Consider the following 25,738-nt stretch of genomic DNA (forward strand, 5'->3'; position numbering starts at 1 on the left):
TTGTTTGCTGTTGTTTTAGATTCCACGAGTAAATGACATCATATAGTATTTGTCTTTCTCTGACTTATTTCACTTGGCATAATGCTCTCAATATTCACCTATGTTGCCACAAATGGCAGGATTTTCTTCTTTATGGCTGAATATTCCGTGTGTGTGTGTGTGTGTGTGTGTGTGTACATTTTCCAGATTTTGCTCATCCATTCACCTCTGATGGACATTCCATTATTTCCATGTCTTGGCTGTTACAAACAATGCTGCAATGAACATGAGGCAGATATCGCTTCTACAGTGATGTCACTTCCTTCAGATGTATACCAACAACTGGGATTTCTGGATCACATGGTAGTTCTAGTTTTGATTTTCTGAGGACATCCATACTGTGTTCCAGTGCCTGCACCAGTTTACATTCCCACTAACAGTGCACAGAGGTTGCCTTCCTTCCACATCTTCACCAGCCTTTGTTACTCGTCTTTCTGATGATGGCCATTCTAACAAGTATGAGGAGAAGATAGTTCACTGTGGGTTTGATTTGCTTTTCCCTCATGAGTGATGTTGAGCACCTTTGCATGTGTCTATGGCCATCTGAATGTCTTCTTTGGAAAAAAAGTCTATGTAGGTCTTTGGCCCTTTTTTAATTGGAGGATTTTTGTTATTATTGAATTGTATGAGTTCTTTATATACTTTGGATATAATTTGTAAATATTTTCCCCCATTCTGCAGCCGCCTTTTCATTTGGTTGATCATTTCTTTTGCTGTATGGAAACTTTTCATTTCTATTTATTTTTAAATATTTATTTTAGAGAAAGAGAGAGCATGACCCCGAGTGTGGGAGGGGGTGGAGGGAGAGAGTCCTCAAGCAGACTCCCCACTGAGCATGGAGCAGATCCCAAGACCCTGAGATCATGACCCAAGCCGAAACTAAGAGCTGGCCGCTTAACCAACTGAGCCACCCAGGCACCCCAGTGTGGAAGCTTTTTAATTTGATGTAGTCCCACTTCCTTATTTTTTATTTTGTTGCTTATGCTTTTGCTACCATATCCAAAAAAAATCATTGCCAAGATCCATGTCCAGGAGCTTTTTTCCTGTTTTCTTCTAGCAGTTTTATGGTTTCAGATCTTAAAGTCTTTGATACATTTTGAGTTAGTTTGTGTGAGTGGTGTCCACAACTTTTTAATGTTCGTAATAAATTTGAACATACAACATATCATCCAAATTTATTAGACAGCTTGAAGTATAGTAGTCAAATATCTAGCATAGATTAGTTGAAATGGGTAGCTCTCTTAAGACTTTAAAATTTGTCCTTCTCATAGATCTGAACTCCTAAATGTGTAAAATGAAGCATTAATTAATGTTAGCAACACTTTTCAAAATACTATTTAAGTTCCAGAACAACCACAATGCTCAGAAATGGTCCCTTTCCAGGTTATTTCATGCTCTCTGTAAGATTTCTGGATTGGGTATGAGTTATGTCAAGTATGAGTTAATATTGATATTATTTCTGTCTTTTTCACAAATCAAGAGCACACTTCTAAAGTTGTCAATAGTATGAAAAAAAATAAGCAAATTTTGGAATAGGTGACTTCCCTACATTAACTCAAGTTGACTTTGTTCTTCTGAATGATGATAAATACTATCTTGGAGTAGAATAACATGGAAATTCTGTAAACATGTTTAGTTGAAAGTATCCCAAAGATACACAATAATTCAATGGAAGATATAAAAGTAGATCTCAGAAACAGATTTTAGGTTCACTTCTATTTAATTATCTTAATTTTTCTAGTATAATTAAGATTCTGCCTTGACTATGTAAGTGGCTTATGAAAGAGTTATAAAAGTAATATGTAGGGACATTTGAAATATTTTCTTTTTGCTCACTTTGAAAAGATTTCCAGTTTGCTTCTAAATGCATATCAAATTTGAAAGGCCAAGTGATTTAAGGCAGGTATATCATTACTTTCCTCTATGGTTTGTTCAAGCAGGTAAAAAGTATGCAAGAATCTGAATGTTCCTTGCAACAGTAGCTTCAATTTTCATCAGCCAAGACCCAATTTGTGTCAGAGGGTAAAACTTGCCTGATTAGATCTGTTCAAAAAGCCATTAAACAACTTTCAATGTTCTTGCTCTCTCACATTTAGGACACTAAACTTTTACAGAGACAGGCTGTTTGAAGCCTTCCTAATTATTTCCATTATTATCCAAGAAGGATTACTGATGTTCAGCCTCCATTGGAATTCTCAAAAGTTCTCAGTGCAAATTATATGGCAATCTAAAATGCCTTTCTCTGGCTTTATGGCCTGATTATTATTTAGAGTCTCTCCAGCAGTGAACTTGAAGATCATGCAAATGTGCTCTTTGGGAAAGTCACTGTATAGCTGAATAATTTGTTTTGTAGGAAGCCAGCTCAAGTTTATCATCAACCACGAAAATTCTTTATCAATGCTTTTCTATAAAGTAGGCCTATTATTATACCAGTTCCACTTTAACTCTGACAGAAAGCTGATCGGGAATGCTATTATTAAGTCATAAATGCCTATTTTAAAATATGTTGCCTCATATTATTACACTGTATCGTTTCATTAATTCGTGTAATATTTCCTTTGGTTTTTAGTATCTTCTATGTCATAATCAAAACTAAAATAACTCTAAAAATGTAAAGTCTATAGCATAGATTTAAAGTCAAGAGTCCGTATGCGTCTACAACTTAATATGTATAAATACATACAAATTTAACTAGACAGAAGTGACCATGTTCACTCACTACATGCAATATTTACAATGCTGAATAACAACTGTATTTGCCAAGATATTCACAGTTCATAGTATTGTGAGATAAAATGTAGCTATAAACATTAATCAATGGCATGTTTATTAAACCTATATTTCTTAGATCATAAGATATACTGATGAACAAATTTCACTGTGTAATAACAAGGAGCCTAGAGCCAAGTGGGAACAAAAATACCTAAGTAATTTTAATTTGTGAGATAAACTATCAGTATAGGGATTTATTCAGGATACCACTGGCACACCTTACACCCATTCAGGAAAGTTGTTAACAAGCGATATTCAAATAGGACCTAATTAGGCATGAGGTCCTAGAATAGAGAGAGTGTGCCAGTCAGGAGAAGACATGTCTACATGGACAGTAGGAATATGTTACAACAGAGGTTTAAAGTCATATTAAATCAGACTTAAAATGGAGTTTGGTCTTCATCTTGATGTTGAGATAGATCACTGAAGGAGAGTGATATAATCACATTTCAGTTTGGAAAGATCATCCTGGCTCAAGTATAACGAATGTTTTAGAGGGAATAATGGAATTAGACCAGTTCAGATAAGAAATGATACTGTCTTACCCTGTGGTAGTGATGGAAAAGAAAGAAAAAAAAATAAAATAAACTTACTTCTCAACTTATTCTGTTATGACTATTGTTTTGTAATAGACTTTACAGATGTTACTTTTAAAATATTCTGTTAGTCTGAGGAGCCATTTATTTATAGATCTCCTTGTATTATTTGTAACAATATTGTATTTATTTTTTTTAAGGTTTTTTATTTTTATTTATTTGACAGAGAGAGAGACAGCCAGCGAGAGAGGGAACACAAGCAGGGGGAGTAGGAGAGGAAGAAGCAGGCTCCCAGCGGAGGAGCCTGATGTGGGGCTTGATCCCAGGACCCCAGGATCATGCCCTGAGCTGAAGGCAGGCGCTCAACGACTGAGCCACCCAGGTGCCCCTGTATTTATCTCTTAAGCACAGATTCTCTACACATCATCTCAAGTTCCCAGATTGTTTTATTAAAACACTTATCTTCAATCATCCAAATGTGACTAAACACTATCTGAAAAGTCCCATAGTATTCCATACCTGTGAACACATTTACATTTTTGTGCTGAAAGATACATGAAAACAAAGGCTTAGATATTTGATCTTACTGATTTGAAGAAATGATAACATGAAAAGAGAGGTAAACGGAGGCTAAGAAAATGTAAAGTGTGTATTGTGGAAACAGACATGTTATCTGAAAAGTGAATTGTCTGAGGGAAATATAGATCTAAGAGGCATGCATGAAAAATGCAAAAGGAGAGAGACGTGATTGCATACAAATCTAAACTATTTTAACTAGTGCCTACTCATAAAAACACCATCATTTGAATCATATTATGGATTTATGATCTTCCGAAACTGAAATGTGATACCGCTCTCCTTCAGTGGTATGTCTCAGCATCACGACGAAGGCTATATATGTAGATACACACACATACACATTTATATACATACACAGATATATGTAAACTTATGATCTCATCGCTGTAACACTATATGTATATGATGAGACTGTTATTCTAGAAAGCAATAGAACACAGACATTTTAGTCAATTAGAAAAGAGAAAATGAGGTTCAGATACCAATTTCCGGGTTTCAGGCAAGACACATAACCTCTTTGGGCATCAATGTCCTTATCTGTAAAATGACAAAACATACCCTACTATGTATCTCTTGTGTAAATGTATAAAAAGGAGATGGTAGTTTTGAAAGTGGTTTTGGAAAACATGTGCAAGGGGTTCGGTAATGATTCACTGTAGGGAGTGACATTTCTGAAGGAGTCAGAAAGATAGGGGTAACAAAATTCATTCAAACTTAATAGGAAAAGTAGTATTTACTAACTGGCAGGCTTTTAAGATTACGGAAAGAACCAATTTTACATGAATACTATATCTATTCCTCTGAAAATGCTACAAAAATATAGGAATCCATAATGTTAGATATTTTCAAGTTTTGTAGTCAAAATAACTTCCTTAATATTTCTTACACATTTCTCATACACATATGCTTCACACATGCTCCCTATTTTTCAGACAAGGTCAATGTTTTCACTACAATTCATTTATATTGTTATTAGAACTATTTTCTAGGTCTGTTGATAAAATTTGGCCTCACACATTGATAACACATTTTTCTAATTACACTGTAATTTTCACTAGTAATTCTAGCTTTTTTGAATATACAAATCATTTCAACTTATTATATCATTGCTTTAACACTTCATACACATCTTGAGACATTTAGGCCACAAAAGATTATATTTAATATTAAAAGGATCAAATGTAAATAATTCTCAATTACTTATCCAAAGTGAAAACTTGAATAACGTGTATAGTCTAAATGTGCAAATAATCAGAAGATACAGATTTTTTACCCTCCTGCTACCGAATGTTTCCCTGAGTTGCTGTCAGAGACAATGTTTACAGTGTTGTGCTTTAATTCCTACTCTCTTGTCAAGACACCAATTGAAAGCAGAATGCTAAGAACTCAGTGAGAACTAAGAGTGATAAATGAAGTGCCAGCATAATTTGGAAATTGGAAAATGTGCCCTTGAAAACATATTAGTTCGCTCAGTTTGTAACGTGTAACAGCAGTATTGGTTTTCTCTCTTCACTGCTAGGTCAAGACACTGATGGAAGTAGGAGTCGGCCAAGCCAGAAACAGATCTTCAGCTGGGGTCCAGTAAAGAGTGTGGGAAGGCTTCCCCGAGGCTGGCAAATATCTCGCCCCAGTGGCTAACACCCCTTGCTCTGTCATTCTGCCTGAGATTTCACCCAAAATAACATTCGCTTATGTGGTTAAGCTCAAGTATTTCCAGGAAGCTTAAGCAAGCTACGGTAGCCATTCCAACTTCCAGAAAGTCTCCCTCTTTGCTGTGATTGATCAAAAAAAAAAAAAAAGAGGTAATTTTTGGTGGAAAGCAGAAATGAATTTGGAGCACTGGGATATTTTTCAGAGAAGAGAGGCCTGGTAAATTTTAGTAGCCAACAGGAAACATGAAACATAGAAGTCAGGGGAGAATGAAAAAGGTGATACCAGGACATAAATAAACACAGAAATGGGCAGAGGAATAAAATAAATAAATAAATAAATAAATAAATAAATAAATAAATAAATAAATAAATAACAATAAGAACAATTATAATAACAACTCTCATGTCTTAAACTTTGCCCAGAGCAGTCCCAAAATATTCTATGTGGAGAAAGTGTAGGAACATGTCCAATGTGTAACTAAGATCAGTGCTCCCCTTGTGCGATGCCATGATCTTGCCTGGCTCGTGGCCTAAACAACTGGGTGAATCCTGAAATCTGCTCCACTCAGGAGAAAAGCTGGAGTGGCACATCGAATGTGCACATCTTCACAGCCTGGAACCTCAGGGTGGTTCCAGAACACTTTTCTCCTTTGCTTCCACATTGGTCCAGTTATGTAGTTCTATCAATACAGATAACAGAATGTACTCAGAGAATCAGATGAGCATGGACTCTCCACCAGGAAGGTAAGTCAACGTAACACAAAAACAGATATGGCTGTCAGAGTGGAACACGTGTCTTTTCCTAGCTGGGTATTTTGTCTCTCACAACACAACCTTGCAGACTATCAAGGATATAACAATTTTTGAAAGGGTCATGTTAGGAAAAGAAAATTATACACAGATGCAGCATTTTCCAATCTCTGTGCCATAGATAAGGTAGCTCTGAGAGTAACCAGGAAGGGGCTCGAATAGCGTGAGCCACTGGATCACTGTCACACACACTATAAGAAGCATGTCCTTTTACAGTAGGCTGTCTTACAAAAATGTCCATTTTCCGGGAGTGGCATAGTACCAACAAAAGATGTCTTTGTTCTCCATTCCCACACTGTTTAAGAAAAGGTGAAAAAACATGGGTTACTTAAATTATAGCACATCCATAGCACACCATGGAATACAAACAAGGACGAAAACATCCTTGAGGGGGCTTAACTAAAATATGTGTGCCAACAATGCTGCCATGCCTGTACAATAAGCACATAAAAATACCAAAACTAATTTATTAAATTAAAACACACAGAACTGTACACAGTACAGAACTTTTGCCAAAGTTCAAGGGTAACACACGTGAAGAGTTAACACCTTCCAGAGAGTCTTTCAGTAAATCCTGAAAATTCCTATCCTCAAGTCCCCTGCCTTTGAGAGTGCTTACTTCTAACTTCTGCCTTAGAATCTCCAGCCACCATTAGCACAATCTCCTCCTTACTAGCGAGGTTAGACCTTCCCTGACACAAATCCCTCTTGTCTTTAGGATGTAACACTAGGTCTGCATTATCAGTCTAGAAGGACCCTCTGGTGGCAGTTGTGGTGCAGGCTCCTAGTGGGTCATTTTGTGTTATCTCTGGTCCTTCGCGTACCTCCAAATAATATTAGCCGTGAGGCCATGGGTTTGACACTGCTAATTTCACAGAAGCATCTAAGGCATGAAAGGCTTCTCTTTGAGTATAAGGGTAAGTTACAGACCTTTATCTTTTATTTATTGGTAACGGTTGAATCAGATGTACGTGCATATATATTTACACACACACACACACACACACACACACACACACACTCCTCTATGTCCCAAAGATTAACGCTGAGACTTATCTTATCCTGAAGTCTCCAAACTGCTTACTGAAATCAGGCAGATGAGATGAGAAGAGATGAGAAGGGGAGGGGAGGGGAAAGAGAGGACAGGAGAGAGTGGAAAGGGAGAGAAGAGAAAGAGGAGAGGAGAGGAGAGAAAGAACACCACAAATCTCAGTGGAACAGGCCATGCGTAAGAAGCAAGCTATGTGGTGAGAATGAAGAAGTGAGCACTAAAATTCCATCAAGAAACGATTCTTCAGCTCCACTGCCTGCCGCCACATGGGAACGAGGACCAGGTTTCCAGAGCTTCCAGTTCTTACACAGAAGCCAGGAATCCTCATGTACAATTTCTTATATGTTGACTTAAAATAGTTAAGTCTTGTGCAGACCAAACAAAAAATTTCCGTGAGAAGGATTTAGTCAATGAGCAGTGAGCGTGACCCTCAGTCTAAACAAATAAGAAGATAGGGAAACATCTGCCTAACTTCTTGATCACTGGCCGTTATTTCTCAACACCCGAGTTAGTACTTCTGGATTCTAGAGCATTGTTTCTTCCCCTTCTTCAATCAGACACTTTCAAATCATGCTGCCTCCCCTACACACACACCCCAACACACAAAGTGAGACTAAGAAAGGAGTCTACTGCTGAGCCAGGAACATATCTCTAAAAGTTACCCTATCCCAGTTACAAAGAACCCTGGAGGAAACTTCCTCCACCTGACCTGTTCGGACTTTTTATCTTATCCAAGACCCATTTCCCTGCCAGGCTCACTGGGGAAGTAGAAGGAGGATTCCTCTATTAAGTGTGTACTAAAACTATTGTCTCCTCCCTCGATCTACTCTTTCGATATGAGTTCAAGCTCTCATCACTTCTCATCCGGCCCACTTGTCAATTTACATGAAGTTCATCGCCGCCCTCTAATCCAAACTTCCCACTGTTGACAATATCCTTGCTTATGCCTTAGACACCATCAAAGACACACCAAAGTCACTCTGCATTGCCTTGGACTTTCTTATGGTTACCAACTGTGACCACAGGCTCTCATGTACGTTCTGTCCTCCTATTATACTCATCCCCAGACTTAAATCCCCCTTAACACTGATCCTTGAAATTGGTGTTTCAATCAAAATCCATTCAACCACAGTCAGGATTATTTAAATTGAAAATAATGTAATAATGACAATTTAGTGAAACATGTTAGAATCAGAGACTTGATTTAAGACAGAAGGTAAGATTTTTAAAATGAGAGATTACTCAACATTCTTCAAGCCACATTTCTTTATTTTTTATTCTCATTCACATAGGATTGATGTTATACCTAAGATAGTTGTAAAGATTAGAACTTAGAAGGAGGAATATATGCATGTATTCTTTTAGGAGTTATCTTCTGAAACCTTTGACTATCACCAATATTGAAGATAAAGAAATGTTTTGACAGGCTCTTGGATTTCTCATGTTGTATTTCTATCAAGAATTATGCTTAACTTGTATGCTCATGCTACAAGTTAACTGCCTTTTCAACATTCTTTACAGTCTTCTGCATGACAAAAGATACCACAAAGGAAATCAAAGACAAGCAAATTAATAAGGAAATGACAAAACAGTAAATAAGGTTAAATGGATAAAGATACAAATAGCAAATTCACAGAAAAACCTATACAATGGGACACAAAATTATGAAAAAATCCTTATGAAAACATGTGCAGTCCCATTAATAATCAGGATTGTACCATAAAACAGCAATGGGATTTTTTTAAAAAATCAACTAAATACTATTTATTGTTGGATAATTTTAAGTGTAAGTGAGAGTATAAAGAAATGGACATTCCTAAACTGGGGATGAAAATGCAAATTGGTATACAACCTGTTTGGAAGGAAAATTAATTAGGGAAATTAAATATGCACATACTTCGTGATGCAAGATTCCATTTGCCAGCATGTACACCAGAGAAAAGTGTGTTACATCTTCAAATAGGCAGACACTGAGTGCTCTGCATGGCTGTCTGTAGGAGGATAGTGCATTTAGAAAAAAATGGGACAGAAACAGATAGGGAGTGATAATTTCAAAAATCCAGATACAAACTATGGGTGATTTGCTGCCATTTATGTCACCAATATTTAGTGGAAGAACAAAGACTTAGGGTCACCTTAGAAACCATGAAATGTATGTAAATATCAATCTTAAAGCTTTGGGAATATTTATCGATCTTTATAATTTATAGGTAATGGGCACTGGATGCTTGATCATCTGATGATGTTAGTTCATCAGATTCTCAAACAGTTCATGACTCAGAAGATGAACAACGTTTTTAGAGTTAATAAAAAAGGATTACTGAATCTATTATATATATTTTGATTTTAGGATTTAAAATGCTTTTTGTACTTCTCACAGTCAACACCGAGGTCTATGATACAAAATACATTGATAATAATATTTACAATATAGGATTGTTATAGGGGTTTCTTGAGGTAATGTATGTAAGTACCCTACGGATATGCGAACCGCAAGGCTGGTCTGTGGGAGGGACTCATTATGTTGGTCAGTCATGCTAGTATTCCACTGACTCAGCAACTCTCTCTAAAATAATGGTATTTATGAATTCAAGACATACTTTTCATGAATAGCAAGAACTTGCTCTATGACAAAAATAAACATAACAATTTTGTTTCTGTTGAACACCAAGCCAACTCTTTCCTTTCAAACCATGTTTACAAGGGAAATACTCATAAAGCTGAGATGGCTGGTGGTTCTAGGGATCACCTAGAAAATGGATTGTCAGAGATTGATTAGACACTGACTGGAGACACCAAGTAAGACAACAGTAACAAAGTAAGCAAGCTATCTGTGATTCAGAAACTGATAATCAAAAGTGCAGTGATCAGCTACTATTACAGCAACCAAGTGATTTCCTCCAGTTCGGGCTTTATTTCTGATATAGCGTCATATGTTATCAATGAAAAAAATAATAACTAAATCTCCCTTCTCCTAATTTCCAGTTCCCTTCAAGGGAAACAATAATTTTATCGCCCCATTGCTAAAATGAGGTTGCATTAAATACATCTGCTCTCTAAACTTTCTGATGTGGTACTGTAAAAGTAGTTAGGTTTCCACTGTAAGACTGAATGAAATCAGTGGCCGTAATTAGGACCCAACTTACGTCATAACAGTACCTGAAAGGGGGGGGGGGGAGTATTTATCTCAGTGTTCCTGCTTTTCCATTCTTGGAAGCCGGTTTGGATGGATCCCAATGCCCTATAAGTCCTCCTGCGTTTGACTATTATCGGTCTCCTCCCCAGGAATCATTCTGCCCAAACCAAAACTCCACTCAATAGATAAATGCTACCAACCACGGAAAGGGAAAATTGAAAACTTGTAAGTATTCCCCAATATTAATGTGCCTGAACAATCATATTTAATTGGTTCTCAGGTCTATTATTTGTTCTGTCTACCCAAAGAAAGTTCTATTGTAGTTATTTCAATGATAAACTTGCTTCTTCTCAAAAAGTTTTATTATTCTGAGAAATTGCTTGAAAATAGCAGAAGTTGTAGTGGGGTAGTGAAGGCCTGATAATACATTCTAAAGGTTTTTTTAATAGTGTAATTTATGTTAAAACTTGTCCTAATACATTGCAAGATCACTTAGATATTTTATTTTAAATACTGTATGTAGCTTTCTCACAGCTCTAGTGCCATTTCCAGTAAAATGAGATTTTCATGAAAGACATTAAAAATCATGTTGCACTTAAATGGTGATATTGTTTCAATCTTTCATCAGGCGAGGTCATTTTCATTCAGAAATTTGACATTCATCTAGAACATTCTGTATCTAAGAAAAATGAAATGCCTACAGTTGCTTCAATTTCCAGACTTAACTACTTTTACATAAGAGTCGAGTTCCTCTTCAGCCCACTAAGGTACTCACACATCTTCTTTATTCTTTAAGGCCAAACTGTCCTGAAACAGCTCCCCTGGAAATCTGACATAGTTACAGAAAAGAGCCATAAAATGTCTTATTAAGGGATTCAAGCTCGCAATCATTAACATGTAGATATGTATTTCACTTGGGTATAGAAATTAACCTACTATGCTTTATTTATTTTTAAATTTTATACATTGATACCCCTTGTACATTAATACCCCTAATCTGGGATTCAGGGGAGCTAATAAACACACATTTCCTCCTGTTCCTTTTCTTCCTCCTCCTCACTCATTAGTTTTCTTCTCTAAGAATACACATTAAGAAGTTAAATGCTAAAAACTGAAATTCAACAGGAGACTTTTGCATGTTTGCAAAGACCTCTGATGTTTCTAGTTAAACACATACCTTATCTCCTTACTCTCACCTAATTTCTTTTTTTTTAAATTTTTTTATTATATGTTAGTCACCATACAATACATCATTAGTTTTTGACATAGTGTTCCATGATTCATTGTTTGCGTGTAACGCCCAGTGCTCCATGCAATACGTGGCCTCCTTAATACTATGCTTTTTTTAATACAAAAGGAGGCAGTCTGGAGAGATTTGAAGGAAACACAAAGGCACAATTAAATATTAACAGTTCTTGATAGATACAGAAAGAGAAGCAGGTACAGTTAAACTTTCATCTGATACAGGCTGGGATGAGGATATCTGTGCCTAGAGGCAAAAGTAAGGAAATAGGAAAATGTACCGATTTTGCTGATGATGTATCCTAAATACATGCTTTATTTTGGTTTCCTTCTGAAAAAATTTACTTTTCCTATAATTTACACTTGTATTCCTTGTTTGATTACAAAACAATTTTACATAAGTTATGTCTTTGGACTTTTACAGTATTGTATGTTAGAGCAAGTTTTGGCTATTTAACAATGAGGAAATGGAACTTAAGTGACCTCCCATAGGTATATATGTAATAAGTTGAAGAGCAGGGTCCTATACCCTATGTCTTGTGTTTCACTAAGTTTTTTAGGCATCATGTTATTGTCTTAGGGGAAAAAAACCCTGCTTTATGAGCCTATAAAGAACATTTTGACACCCTTTGATTTATAAGATTTGTTAGTTGGGCATGCATCAGATTTTCTTTAGTGCACAACAAAATAAATTTAGAAGAGTAAGAATAATTAAAATTCCTAAAGACAACATTGAGTAAATATTTTTAAAAATCAAAATACTATCAAAGTTAACACACACACGCACCCACACACATACGCACACAGCACAAATTTCAAGATACACAGCACAAGAATTTAAAGTCTATCTCCCTTCTGTCTCTTGCTGCCAGAAGTATCCCAGCCAAACAATTATATCTCCCAAGCGAAGATACTGAAGCATGATTTCTTTTTGCTTCCCTGCCCTTTATTTTTAACACAATGATTCTGTCCTACAAATTAGTTTCAACTTTTATCACTTAGCTCCATGGACAAGTGTGCTTGCACGCGCACACACACACCTGGGTACGCACACACTCTTCGTTCCGTATCAGCACAGGATCTTCCTTATTTTAATGGCTATAGAAATGTGTTATAATTTATTTGACCAGTTGGACATTTATTTCCAAATAAATCTTGCACAGATGTCATTTAGATAGCATGTATGTCACTGGATAAATTCCTAGAAGGGGAATTATTAAGCAAAATGAATTATACATTTCAATTTTGAGAAATATTGCCAAACTGCCTGTTGTATTGTATTAATCTATATTTCCACCAGCAATGCATGAGAATGCATGCTTTCCTGACACCCCATTGACACATTGTGTCAGTAATTTTTTTTTTTAAACTATAGGAATAGGATAGGATGGGGCGCCTGGGTGGCACAGCGGTTAAGCGTCTGCCTTCGGCTCAGGGCGTGATCCCGGCGTTCTGGGATCGAGCCCCACATCAGGCTCCTCCGCTATGAGCCTGCTTCTTCCTCTCCCACTCCCCCTGCTTGTGTTCCCTCTCTCGCTGGCTGTCTCTATCTCTGTCGAATAAATAAATAAAATCTTTAAAAAAAAAAAAAGGAATAGGATAGGTATGTTACATAGCTGAGTTTCAATTTGTATAAGTGAGGATGAGATTTTTCCCCACATGCATGTCATCTTCCCAATCCTTCATTGGACATTGGTCTTTTCCCAACTGATTCACATGGATGCTGGACATGTTAAGAATATGAATTACTTAACTGTTAAAGGAATTATAATTTTTTCCAGTTTTATCTTTTGTTTGTAGAAGTTTATATGCAGTTTTACTTTAATGTAATTAAACACAGCTATTTATATATTTTTGAGCTCTTTGTCATTTTAAAAAAGCTTTCTCCAATCCAACACCATAGCATTTGAGTTGAGCTTTGCCTTGATAAGTTAACTAGTGGTATGTTTTATATAAAAATGTATCATGCAGATGAAGGAATTATCCTATTGGAAAAAAATATCTCTTATTTAAATTTTGGAGTTTGAGATAGTCAACATTTTGCTTTTTGCATGGTTAATATTCAAATGCACAGGCATTGGAAAACAGGCCTAATTGTTTCTAAAGCTATTTCTGGTTCTAAATGATAAAACCACATCTTTGACACAAACAAAGATACTTTGTTCTCATTTCCAGTAGAAACTGACAGCCTCCAAGTCATCTAGTAGTTACCCTAAAGGATCCAACTATAATTAAGATGTAGGAGATGTAGTTTACATCCCTTTGACCAGAATTAGAATTGTATTTGTCAAAATATTTTTCTTATGTTTATTCTAGCTGAAACTAGAAGCTACTTCTCATGAAGTAGATGGTGTAAAAGCATTTGTGGTTTTGTATCTTTACTGAGATTTTACAGTTTTCTGGTGATATTTCTATCTGTGGACTCAAAGCCTCGTAATTAATCATATATGTTGAAAACGCCTTACGTATGTTCTTCATGACATGAAACTGTATTTTTTGAGTGACTTAAATGGGAGTATCTACACATAAACCTATTGCTCTTTTTATATTGATATATACATTTAGTCCAAAAAGTATACAAGTATACTGTTGGATAACAGTAATATTTTGAAGGGATATTCTATAGATTCATGGCTTTGTTCTTTTGTGAGAAAAGATTTTCCCTTTTTAAAAAAGAAAACTATACTCACATTTCTCGGTAAGGCAATTCTGTGTAGTTAAATCAGAGAAAGAACGTTTTGTAAGGTTTAGAGAACGCTTTCAGGAGAAACTACAACATAGACTTGCAGTTAGTATACGTGAGTTAGTATAAGTGAAGTAATTATTTAAAGTCCAAGGACTTCATGTGAATCTCCAGAGCAAGTCAAAGCATACCAAGAATTCTCAACATAAAAGAGAGGAGTTGGGTTTGTACATGAATAAGATAATCAGATTTTAAAATTCCAATGTAGTTATCTAAACAGTCCGCCCGTACCAATTGTAAATTGTATTTACTTACTTAAAATGTGTAATTCTACCCAAAAGTTCATTTGTCCCTATAATTTACTTAAATGATGTACTTTTAACCAAGATTTCAATTTCATTGATGTCCCTATAATAACGTGGAAAGTAAAATGGAAAATTCGAACATTTATCCCACATGGAGCAATATGGAAGACTCTAAATAAGAGACTTCAAATAAATACCTTTTTATACAATGAATTGCTTTGAATGAACCAAATTTCCAGTGTTAGTGACATATAAATGGAGATGAAGGAAAATCTTGTCTTTTACTTCTATTTTTATTATTACATACAGAGATAAGATTTTAAACAACAGAAGGAATAAAATCAAATATTTCAGAAAAATAGAAAGTTTTGAGGAGTAATTGTATATGGCATTGTTTATCCATGAGTATGATTTGGTAGCTCTTTCAACCCAGGTGGGAAAAGCAGGAGAGCAGCCCTGTGGGTGGGAGTGTGGGGTAGAGTGGGTGGGTGATTGGCACCTACAACTCCCAGACATATCCTGTGCAGGATTTAATACTGTAAGTGTGATGGAACTTCACTTTAACATTCCATAGCAGAGTGTAGCTTTGACATAAAGTGACTCTACCTTCGATCCACAGCAAGATGGTTAATTGCAAGTACAGAAGAACCCTATTAGGCAGTACTTCCTTAGACGATGACTACGGAGTAGTTTACCTGCCTCTTGGCCACAATTTTTGTAAGCGAAAGGCCGCCTAACTCCCTAAAGTTGGCTAGTATCCATTGCTTGCTTCTAAGCCAGTGCATTTCTTCTGCTCAATTTCCCAATTAAATCTGGTCTTTCTTTGGGATCAAGTAAGTGAGCTGTAAGTAATAAATAAAAATACTAGCTAGAGAACAGGTGGATAGGTAGTGAAGGTAAGAGTTTGCCTGGAAGGAATAGAAAGAAAATACAAACATATTAAGAGTCTCTAAAAAGTTAATACACATTGAATGTGAATGTAACTACTCATTTTTTTAAAACTGTGACTCTGTCTAAAATAAAAGAGATGCTTTTCTGTGTGACTTTGGGATAATTATCTTTTATTAAAAAAAAAATCAAAATCTGTCCATGCGTTCCCAAGAACATGTACTTTGGCAATTAAATGCAGCAGTAGGGCTATCAGAATGGGAAGTATTTTAGCAATTATTAGTTCATAAAATAACCTTGATTTCTTTTTGAGTCAAGTTCATATGTTTTAAGTGGGATATGCATGGAGCACTTTACTGTGGTTTACAAAAAAAACTATTTCATATGGGAATCTGATCTCCATCAAAGCATTAAATCCTAGTCAATCACTAAAACCACTAGATCTCAATCACGACATCACCTTTTAGGTTTACAGTTCTTCCTCCTATGTTGGAGGTTCTCAGAATAACAAAGTTTTTCAACTAGATCCAGGAGAACTATGGAGGTCCTCATGTCAGACAGGTAGGTAGCAGAATTTCAAAAATCACATTTGGACAGTCAGGTGCCTTTCTCAGTTTGCTACGTAAATTTGCCACAGCCTAACAAGTCTACCATTTTATGTTGCAACCATGTAAGTTATATACTATTTTCCAAACTGAACTTTTAAGAGTAAAAGGGACACCGATAATAAGGATACCAGGAAAACAAACATAATCTGGGCCTATTCCAGGCTAACTGGAACTTAATGGCCACCTTACCAGGGAAGTGTTAGGGTCCTTTGCTTCTATTTCAAGAATGCAAATATTGACTTTGATATTTATATTGATTAAAGCAGGAAAAACATTACATCTCAATTTCTTCTGATGAAATGTGGATACACCATTTAGAATGATGGCTCACCCTTTCACATCCTATGATCTACCAATCTCGTTACCACTTTTTAAAGCTGGTTCGTACAGAGAAAACCCAAAACACCACTTGTTTTAATATTGTAAATAAAAGACTTGAAACAGGGTAACAGGATCTCTGAAAAGCCAGGCCTTAAAAGGCATAAAATTGCAAGTCATTGTAATGTTGATCTTTATCCCCAAGATGATTTTGATGATGATAAGGTTTGTTATCATTCCTTGGATGAGTGCTGTATGCCAGGTGTTTTGCTATGTGCTTTTCATATATTAACTTTCCTCGCCTATCCAACATCACTCTCAATCTGTCCAGATTTGCTTTATTCTAAGAAGAAAAATCAGTCATAGATAAGTTTGATTGATTTGTTTAAAGAAGCCCAGCTAGTCACCCAATGGAAGCTTCTGTGTTCAAACTGGGATACAATTCCAATCCCCATGCTCTTCTTGAATAAGCTACAATACCTTTATGTCATCTTTCTTAGGAATTTTAGGATTCCTCCTGACATAGTACTGTGGTCAGCCTTGTTCCCACTGCTGACTTTTACATTAAGGAATTAGTGGAGACATTTGAGGCCATCAGGAAACAGAACATGATGTACATTTGCCAATGTGTAAAGAAGGAAAATGTCCACATTACTAGCAAAATAATAAAAGCCACGTGTACCTAATCCACAGCAAATAATATTGACCGGAGACAATAAACCGTGGGAACTGACATGGGATTGGAAGATAAGAAATTCTTAGTAACTGCTTTGTCAACGCCAAATTCCCCATGAACTCCTCTTTGCAGCCCAGTAATAAGGGGCTCCTCTACCCTGCCACCTACCAGGCAGTCACATGAGGAGAGATGGGAGGTCTACCCAGTACACGTTCCATAGCAGGCACCAGAACACCTACGTGCTGGTAAATATCTGTTAATTGCAAGAAGGACCTAGAATTAACTAAATCAGGGCATTAGTCAAATGGATAGGAGTATTTCCCATCTGCAAGGCCTCTTTTTTCATTAAGTTAGTATTAATATATGACTATTATCATTTCCATCTCTCAAATCAGAAAACCAGGCACAGCAACGTTACTAATTAGATCACACCCTTTCTAAGTGATATAATCAATTAAAAGATCTGGGTATTTTAATTTGAATAAGACTGTAGGCTTAAGTACTATGCCCCACTCTGCTTTTACTAAATTCTACAAATAAAAATTTAATTTGCAATACTGAAGAAAAATCATTAAAGTACAGATATGTTCGATTTTTAAAATGAAGTGCTTCTATTATTTCAATCCACATTATTATAAAGCTATATTTAAAAAAAAATTATCTTCAAAATGTTAACAAGGTTGCCCAGGTCTACTCCTTAAATGATCTGAGCTAATCATCCTGCTTGGCCACTCCCTGACATCTCGATTTCAAGAAATAAAAGTTCTAGATGAAAACATGTGCTGAAGTGGTGATTGGAAATCAGGCATATTTCACTTCATCAGCTACACGAAGTATCAGGGATTATGTGATGTTTCTACGTACACCTTGTCCTGATAGAAATAAAGTTGCATTTTTACCTATATTGTGATTTTACGAAAGGATCACTATTTGTCTTTCTCTCTACTCTCAGCTTCATTCTAGCAACTAATACTAATTACAGGAAGGTTGAATCGCCATCACGTGTGATTAACTTCAATGGCGTCCCTTTCTCCTCCACTTCAGACATCCTCTCCTTTCATGGAGTTCTTCTCAAGGCCACTTAGGACATCGGTGACACCTACAGAGAATACTAAAACCAAACTTATTATGAAAAGTAGTAGGGAGAGCCACTTTAGACAGGAGGAGGCATCTGGGGAAACCCAACAATAACAACAAAGGTAGAGCTGGAGCAAATGAAGATTGCAGCTGTGTCCCTACATCCCTTAGCACTATGGGAAAGATGAAGTAGGAAATGCTTTAAAAAAAAATTACACCGAATTTTAAAAAATTGTTTAACACTGTTTAATCCTGTTTAAAGCATACAAGAGAGTATCATTAAAAACTTCTCGAGAAACAGCTGTGTTTTGATGCTTTGCTACTTAGAAATGTAACAATGGAAGATGTAGGGTTGGAAGGGTTTAGATTTCATGTGAGCATTCAGGGTAAAGAGAGCGGAGCACTGGGATAAGGCACAAAGAGAAGCTGGAGAGAGAGACAGCAAGAAGATGGCGGACTTGGTATGACATGCCAACCTTAGTGGGCTCGGCTACCACCCTGAAGGGCAGCTTCTTAGTCAGACGACAGGAGAAGAATGAGACACAGCTCAGTCCCTACAGATTCAGTGAGGACTTGGTCTCAGTTCTGAGATTCAGAGGTAAAACTGGTACTGCTGTGCTCTCTGTGGGTGGGTTCTGGCACTTGGCTAACAGCAGAAGAACTACTGCATAGGGGAGAGAGACAAGACTTGCCCCAGGGCTGTATATAGCCAAGGTGTACTTGAAAGTAAATCTGTCTTCATAAACCAGTAAGAAAAAACAAACTTCACTCATAGTGGGCAAGTTAAAACTAGACTTATATCTTTTTATTTTCACATCTTGCTTTCTTTTATTTTTAAAAGACTATTTGAGAGACAGAGAGAGAGTGAGCAGGAGGGGCAATGGGAGAGGGGGAGAAGCAGACTCCCCACCGAGCATGCAGCCTGATGTGGGGGCTCAATCCCAGGACTCAGAGATTGTGCCCGGAGCCAGTCAGATGCTTAACCAACTGCGGGGTGAGGCGCCCCTCACATTTTGCTTTAACGTCATTTTGTCTTGTAATGGAAATGTATATATGTTTTATCCATATTTGCCTTTATATTTAATAAACAGCTATTTTTATATAGGTAAAACACTTTGAATTTTAGTAAACTATGACCATATAAAGGACGCTTTCTCAGAGCACTGTTTTTGTCTGTCAAGCAGCTACGTCATTTAGTGGAAACTAAGCCAAACTGTAGCCATAAGCACAAGCATGGTACTCCAATATATATGCTCTTTGAATGCATATTAATCACATATTACACTCTCAAATGGCTACTTGGACCAAGCAAGTAATACATGAATGAAACGAGCCAAGATAAGAAAAATCATAATTGTTGGGGCGCCTGGGTGGCACAGCGGTTAAGCGTCTACCTTCGGCTCAGGGCATGATCCTGGCGTTATGGGATCGAGCCCCACATCAGGCTCCTCTGCTATGAGCCTGCTTCTTCCTCTCCCACTCCCCCTGCTTGTGTTCCCTCTCTCGCTGGCTGTCTCTATCTCTGTCAAATAAAATAAATAAAATCTTAAAAAAAAAAAAAAAGAAAAATCATAATTGTTGAAATCTATGGTAAACTGATGTGTATTTGCCATGGCTAAAAGGACTCGACTCCAGAAGATTTCTTCCCTGTAGAAAGTGAACTCCATGTTGGCAAATCCCACAATTTTCAAAAGCCAGGTTACATGAAATTTCCCGATTTTTAAAAGTTATTCAATTAAAAAATACTACAGAGGTAAAAACAAAACAATACCACTCACAACAGTCATTGCAATAGAAATACATCTGCTGAATGAATTTGGCTTACAGGCTGCCAGTTTATGACTTCTGATCAAATTTTTGAAATTATCTTTGGGAGGGTGGGGAGGGGAAGACTCAATTTGAAAGGAGCCACATGTAGTTTTGCAAGAGAATTTGTAGACGTCAAGTATGCACTCAGAACATTGCCCAAGGGAAAACGAAAACTAAAATAAGACACATTAAGGTTAATACTCAAAGGAAGGCAAAGTCACTCCTTTGCTATCATGCAGACGTACATTCACACATGATTGCTGGCTGTAAGACCAAATCAGTCTGTGAGACTAAACCAGAAAAAGTAAAAAGAATATAAACAAGCAAAAATAAAAGAAATATAAAAATCTTTCAATTTCTCATAGACAAGGACTAGAAATCCAATGTCAATAAAAACAAACAAACAACCCCACCAAACAACTTCCCTAGGTATTACCTGGCAAACATGGGCATTAATCACAGTTTCACACTAAACTGCAGATTTTATAGCAGTATTTGCTGCAATAAAACTTGCTTAGTCTTAGCGCTAGTTGTAATTTATGTTTTGTTTAGATGAATTCATGAGTTCTCTGTACCTAAATTTAATTAAGGAATGAAAATAAATAGTTTAGCTTATGTGCTTGCTTTGAAAAATAGATATAAATAAAAGGTAATAGTACATGGGTGATGGACACTGGGGAGGGTATGTGTTGTAATGAGCACTGGGTATTATATAAGACTGATGAATCACAGACTGTATCCCTGAAACAAATAATACATTACATATTAATTGAATTTAAATTAAAAATGTTTTAATAAAAAAATAAAATGTAATAGTACATTTAAAACCACATTTTTCATGGTAAGTATGTCCTATCTACTGGTGAGTTGATTACCAGAAAACATAGCAGGTGCCAATGGGGAATGTAAATATAGTTATTGACCTACTGTGTCAGTGACAAGAGATTAGTCTCTTTTTCCAGGAGGTTGTAATTAGCCTTGCAGAAAATATTCATTCCATACCAAATTAGACTACACATTGTATTTCTGTCACTGAATGTTTTCCTTGATGGTTGTCTGAGTAAAACAAATTGGATGTAGGTTGAAGGTATATCATTCAGGCACCTTCTTTCAAAAGTAATTAGGGTCTTACTCACTTGAAACCAGATAACTACATTTAATGTAATCTTAAAAGGGCCCCTAAGGATTGTTTTCCATTGGTAAATGAATGAGAAGTGGAACAAATTGACTTTCATGATCACTAAAGTTTAGAAGAACTAGGAAAAGAAAATAATGCTGAATCGAAAATTTAGTCTCATAAGACTAATAAAGGTAAAATACTTTTTTTCATTTATTCTCATGTAACCCCCAAGGGATTTTTGTCCAGTGAAAGTGGCACATGGAAGGATGTTCCACAAAGACTCATTCAGTGATCAGCTCAGCATGGTTCCACACTAGACCTCCAACCAAATGAGAGCTAGACACTCATCCCCTTGGCTTCAATTCATTTAGGAAAAAAAGTGTATCTTTGGATAGCTCACTGTACTCCATGCTAGCACACCAGGATGATAAGACTTCATTCCTGACTCAGAATATAGGTGGAGACCCATCACTGTCTGACCTAAACCAGGCCACCTGTAATTAGAAAATAAATTCACTACCAGACCAAGAACTAGGTTAGTAGATACACAAAGATTTTAGGAGTAACATCATAAAATTAGAACAGAGGAGATCTTGAAGGGAAAAAAAGGGTTTGGTAATTATTAATGGGCAGAAATGCTAATGATTTTAAAAATTCAGCAATTTTCAGAAGAAATCTTTCCCCAATTTCAAGTATTTCTAGAAAATGAATCTAGATGCAGTTTTGAATAGGTTTGTATACCAGAAAACATAATTATATTTGATTTTTCTTATTTTTCTATGTCCAGTGTAAGAAAAAAATTGTACTAAATCACTGCAGGTACTGTCTAAGTCATATTCAACAATATATTTTAGTCTTCGAATGTACCCTACTAAAAGAAATACAATTTGTGAATCAAATAAAAGCTATTTTAAATTTCACTCTGCCAATTTCTAAAATGTATTCAGAAATTTATATGAAAATTATTTCAATGACCACTGTGCTTAAATCTCTTATTTTAAAATATACATTTTCTTATTAAATCTATTTATTTGAATTTTAATTAACATTTGAATATGTTAATTTGTAAAGATACTTAAATATGCCAATGCTCCTATTTCCTTCCTCTGGGTGGGTATTTGAAACACATTTCTGTAAATTTAAAGGACCCTTTAAACTTTGAAAACATAGCTATTATTTTGTACTTTCAAAACTTGGTGTTGCCTATGACCCTTTTTAACTGAATGTCTTCTAAGCAGTAAGCCTGCCACACTTCACCCATGTAATGGACACCCTGTGGATAAAATCATGATGCTTCATCTTCCTGACAGCATTCTCTTCTCTCCTGAGGGAACTTCTAATGGGATGACTCCAGTGTCTTGAATGTTTCTTTCAATTTCCTTCATATGATACACAGCCTATTCTTATTATGCTGTTTTTTTTTTTTTTTTTTTTTTTTTGTAAAAATTCTCATCTAGAATTTGGCCTACTGTAGTGTATTGCTTATAGGACTCTCTTTTCAGCAACTTTGAACAGATTATTGAGGTTTAATTGACATACAATTAACCACACATGTTGAAGGATACAATTTGATAAGTTCTGAGTATGTAAATAAACATATATTGGTCAAATTCTAAAAAGATATGTTGAAATATTTGTTTCTTCAGGATGTGAACTTATTTGGAAATAGGGTAACTGCAGATGTAATTAGTTAATATGAGGTCGTATTGGAATTCCAATATGACTAGTGTTTTTTTTTTTTTTTTATGTTAGTCACCATACAGTACACCATTAGTTTTTGATGTACTGTTCCATGATTCATTGTGTATAACACCCGGTGCTCCATGCAATACCTGCCCTCCTTAATACCCATGACCGGGCTAACCCATCCCCCACCCCCCTCCCTTCTGAAACCCTCAGATTGTTTCCCGGAATTCATAGTCTCTCATGGTTCGTCTCCCCTCTGATGCCCCCCCCTTCATTTTCCCCTTCCTTTAAGAAGTGGGAACTTTGGAAAAAGACACAGATGCAGGGAAGATGGCCATATGAAGATGGAGGCAGAGACTGCAGGGATATTGCCCCAAAGCCAGAAACACCCAGGACTATTACAGACTGGAAGAAGCAAGGAAGGATCCTCCCGTAGAGACCTCAGAGGAAGCATGACCCTGGAACACATTGAGTTTGAACTCCTAGTCTCCAGAACTGACGTCATAAAATTCTGTTACTTCAAGCCAACCAGTTTGTGGTAATTTATTATAGTTGCCCTAGGAAACTAATAAAATTTGCAATCAGGAAACCGACAACAAAAATAGCAAACAAATGCATCACCTCAAAGAGTTACATGATCCCCTTGCCATTGACATTTCCCTAACACTCACCCCATCCCCATGAAACCACTGAACATTTTTCTGTCATCCTAGATTGCATTTTCTACAATTTTACATATATTTTACATAAATTTATAAGAATTCTAGAATTATATGAAATATAGACATATGGCATGCACTGGATTCTTTCAGCGTAATTATTCTGAGACTCATTCATGGTGTTGTTCATTCACGTGCACATTCACTTGTTGCTCCTTTGTGTTAACAAACAGTATTCCATTACATGACTTTACCACCATCAGTTCATTCACTCACCTGCTGACATACATTTAGATGGTTTACAAAATCCTGGCTATCTGAAATACACCAGCTATATACATCATCCGAGTGTACAAATATCTGTATGGAGTTACACTTTCACTTCCCTTGGGTAGAGAGACCCCTAACTGTGGAATCACTGGGTCACAAAGCAGGTAAATGTTTACATTGTAAAGCAACTACCAAACTGTCTTCCCAAATGTATGAGAATTCCAGTTCCTCCACACCCTTGTCAACACTCAGTATGTGTATTAATTGTTCTTGGTTATTTTCTGTATATTATGACGTTCTGACCTCTCTTGGGAGCCTTCAGACCCGGGAAGAGACTACCCTTCCCGGAGCTAGAGGATATCTGAAGATAATGACAACCTTCCCACAAGCATGTTTTCACGTACACACCAAGCAGTGCACTGTCCGTGCCCCAACTATGTCTTACCCAGCTCTCCCTCCCACGCCCGTACGGTCGTGTCCCCTTGCTGGGGAGCACACGTGCCAGGACCGCAGCGGTGCCGGAAACCGTGGAGAGTACCGAACCCCGTGGACATGACGCCCTTTCCTATGCCTAAGCCCCTCTGACAAAGCTTAATGCCTACAGGAGGCACTGGAAGAGACACAGCAGTACCCAGTAAAAAAAAATAGCATCATTATAGCAATATACGTTCACAAAAGCTCATGAACGAATGTGGTCCCCCTCTCCCCAAATCCCTTATTACAACGCACTCACCCTTGTCTCTGTGACGTGCTACGAAACATCCACAGCAGGACAGGAAGTGGGACGAACCAGACGGGCGCGCCATGTGAAGCAGCTTTGGCAACCGGCTATTTACGCTCCGACCGGAAGGAGGTGGAGCCACAGCTGCTCCCTGATGCAGGTGCAAGTGCGGAGCTGAAGATGCGGAGTCCGGTGCTTTCTCTGCCCTGAATGGGTTTCAGGCAACTAGAGACCACCTCTGTGGCCCCAGACGCACCAGAGTAATTCGAACCAGCTGAGCCTAAAGTGTTGACTCCTTCTTGCCTTGTCTTTCCTGGGGGAATTCCAAGGCGGCTCTGGCACAACTGCCTTCCTGGTTGGATTTACACTCTATTATTAAAGAAAGTCTTTCGTATTGATTTGTTTTTTCAAAAGTCTTCCCTAATTCATCTGTCTGTTCTGCCTCATCATTCCTTTTTGATAGGCATCGAGCATTCTCGCATCTGCAAGGATGAAAATACGGTAGCTATTTATGAGACCGCCATGAAATTGGAAAGGTTGAAAATCAGTTTTTGATACAGATTTCCATAAATAATTTTATTATTATATGCCTAATCTCTAACTGCTGAATGCTAGATGAATCTCTTACTTTGTTTTCTTGAAACAGAACATAATTTAAACTATTTTTGGGTTTTTTTGGTTTTGGGGGTTTTTTTGTTTTTGTTTTTTGTTTTTTTTGTAGCTGGTCTGTGATGTCTTTTAGCTTGAACGAAGTTTTGTTTAGAGAAAACATTTCTTCCTTTATCTGTATAGTCACACAGATTATAGTTTTAAGGGTGGCGGAGGGGCATAGGAAGAAGGAGACCGAGAATCTCAAGCGGACTCCATGCTGAGCACAGACCTGTCACAGAGCTTGATCTCACAAGCTTCAGGTCATGACCTGAGCCCAGATTAAGAGTAGGACGCTTAACTGACCGAGCCACACAGATGCCCCTCTTAGTAGATCTTATTAGGGGTGTATCAAATCTATTAGTCTATAATTTATAGAGAAATCAACTTTTGGCTGTTTAATACTTTAATTGACTATTTAGTGTTCCATAGATTTTAAATTTTAATTTCTGC

The 25,738-nt window shown here is 36.8% G+C and overlaps 1 long non-coding RNA gene across 1 annotated transcript; it reads right to left on the reverse strand.

Annotated features, from left to right (window-relative positions):
- Positions 1–4,640: 4,640 nt before the first annotated feature.
- Positions 4,641–24,711, reverse strand: LOC148106726 (uncharacterized). The gene is made up of 2 exons (XR_015723590.1): positions 24,650–24,711; positions 4,641–6,683 (listed from the first exon to the last, which is right to left on the reverse strand). It is a non-coding gene; the product is annotated as an uncharacterized LOC148106726 (long non-coding RNA).
- Between the last annotated feature and the right edge of the window lie 1,027 nt (positions 24,712–25,738).

Source organism: Ursus americanus, unplaced genomic scaffold, assembly GCF_024610735.1.
Source record: "Ursus americanus isolate L20-20 unplaced genomic scaffold, mUrsAme1.1.p SCAF_74, whole genome shotgun sequence".
Classification (NCBI taxonomy): domain Eukaryota; kingdom Metazoa; phylum Chordata; class Mammalia; order Carnivora; family Ursidae; genus Ursus; species Ursus americanus.